This window comes from Ruditapes philippinarum, unplaced genomic scaffold (assembly GCF_026571515.1).
Source record: "Ruditapes philippinarum isolate M1 unplaced genomic scaffold, ASM2657151v2 ctg1904_1_1_1_1, whole genome shotgun sequence".
Lineage (NCBI taxonomy): Eukaryota > Metazoa > Mollusca > Bivalvia > Venerida > Veneridae > Ruditapes > Ruditapes philippinarum.
The window spans coordinates 58,966-61,793 of NW_026866098.1; positions in this window are offsets into that span (position 1 = coordinate 58,966).

Sequence of the window (2,828 nt, forward strand, 5' to 3'; positions counted from 1 at the left end):
TCCTGTCTGTTGTTTTTTCATTTCCATTTTCCTTATTGTTAGACCGATCACCATACCAATCCTCGTTTAGATATCTGAAATACTCGTGTAATACCTTGAATCACACTTAATAAAGAAGGTTCTTCTAAAAAAAAAATAGTCCGATACTCGTCATCATTTGATGGAAGTCTAAATTTTATTGTAATTCCGGCAAAATCGACAATTTACTACCTTTCACTTCTTATGTTCGTGTAGAAGTTCTGTTTATAGAATCTGCTGGAAAACGACATTGGTTATAATGTTGAATGAACTTGTGTTATCAAATATAAACGGCAAAAACACAGGTACAATATTAATGATCTTCAAAATAGTAAGCTACTTAACCGCATCCTATTCTCTATAATCACGGGATGTTGCCGAACTTATTTCAACTTAAATCCTTGATGGACTTCTCGAGTAACTTGTATTAAATTATAATTAGCTGTGACTTTATAACACCGATATCCGTAGTCTTTGGTTCTAATCCATTTTCATTCTTAATTGTTCCACTTCCAAACATTTACTGTAAGTTTCGTCAATCTCGCACGCATGTTCAAACTCGCATATATACAAAAGTCAAATATTTATTCACTCTAAACGGTTAACCCTGTATTTTCTGTTTAGAATTTAATGCCCAAAATAAGAAACTTCTTGGGGCATTCCAAATATATTTAATCACTGAAACGCCTCAATAAGCTCCTCATTTTGCAACATCAGCGCAGCGTTAGACCAACGACTCTTCCTACCAACATTCAAAACGAAAGTGCGCTACTTTAAATCGGGAATTTCCATGTTTCGTATTCATCGAAATAGTCCTGCTACAGGCGTAGAAAAAATTGCGCAATTAATTTAAATTAATAGCGTAATACGTAACCCCATGTATAAAACATATTTATTTTCACTTAAACATTTCACCATGTACTTTATTTTGGAAGGTTATATAGTTGTACTTTTAAGAATTAAATTAAGGACGTTTTCGGGAGTTTTCATATAGACATTTAGATTTCTTTAAACTTTGCATTTTGTTAGAATATTTTAAGCGAGAAAAAAATGGGCAGATAAAAATGAAAGGAAATAATACCTTATTTTGTTATTTTCGTGAAGCTTACCTTCGTTTTAGTAAATATGCTAAATTTCAAGAACGAATTAAGAGTGGATAAGTTTTTCCCCACTTCTTCTCTTAACCTGTGCATTTTTTTCTTAAAAATGGCCCATTGTGTTTTAAAAATGTCATATTTTTAAAGAATTTTAATTACCTTATTTTCATCGAAAAAATAAAACAGATTAATAATAATATCTGTCATATGTTGCGGTTCGGACCGGAATGGCAAGCCTCGTTACCGCCCAATGGGCGGGTCCCCTCGGGGCGGATATTCCGGTCCGAACCGCAACATATGACAGATATTATTAATCCGTCCCTCGGGAACCCGCCCATGGGCGGTAACTCGGCAAGCCTCGTTACCGCCCAATGGGCGGGTCCCCTCGGGACGGATATCCCGGTCCGAACCGCAACATATGACAGATATTATTATTATTATGTATTGTGCTCAACAATAAAAAGAAAAACATAATCCAGAATTAAAAACAAGAATTCATAGACGTATGTATAAATTAACTGCCCTTGAAATGACCTCAGAGAAGTTCAGGGGTAGATAACTTAAAAACGAGAACGGTAACCCCGTTTTTTTCTCGCTTAAAATGCTTCTGTTATCATATAATAACAACATGCCGAAATTGTACTGAACAGTTTTAATTTTGCCTGTATGTCTATATGAAAACTACCGAAAACTTCCTTAAGTCGGAAGGACATTTACGTTTGGTCTTTGTTATAAACAACTACGTTTTCAAGATGAAGAAACGCATAAACATGATGTTTTTCATTATTTTAATTCAGCGAGTCCAGTGCTAATGTCTTGAGTGCAGTCACCCTATCCATTATCGGTAGTGGCCAGAATGACGACACTTTTCATTAGACAAAAACTGACCGGACTCGCATGCGCACACAGTGCTGATGCGGGATTTTATATGATAGGTGACTGTCCGTCGTTCTGTTCGAGAGAAATTTCGTTTCTTTTAATTGACAAGGATAAAGGTTACACCAGTAGTACGATTAACGCTAGCTATACGCTCTGTAGTGATTTATTATAAATAACTGATTTAAAAATTCCTCTTCCCTAATTGACAAAGCAAAGTCAGAAATTTGTGAATCTTGTCTAATTGACCAGTATTGTTTGGACTGTGATCTACATTCATTTTAAATGTATTGCGCTGAAAATTTTAGCATCAGTTCAGTTTGTGACTTTGACCAAGTGACATACTTCTCATTATAGATGTTATGACTTTATAATCAAAAAGTACGTACGATAAAGGGCCACTATGACCATTTTGTTTGTAGATTCTGTAATGTCTGTTGTATTCCGATTAACTCGAACTTGAACATGCCAAAAACTTTTCGGATAGGAGTGCGTCTGCTTTTTAAAGTAATAATTAAAAATAAAATAATATAGTAATTCGTTACATAGAAATCGGACTTCATTAATTAATACAGGGCACTCCACTGCTAAAACTGATTTTATATTTCCTTCATTGCAATGTTACACTCAGTTTACATAATACCGTTCGTTCATTAGGGTAGTGCAGCAAGTCTATTGTGGGTGTTTTCGACGAACGTTTACTTCCTGGTTGTGACACTATAAACAACTTAGATATCTACACGTAATTGTTAAGAAATTTAAGGAAGGTAGATAAATATTCATGATTTAATTTCAGCAGATTTACAGAATATGCTAATATTAACAATAACTAAAACG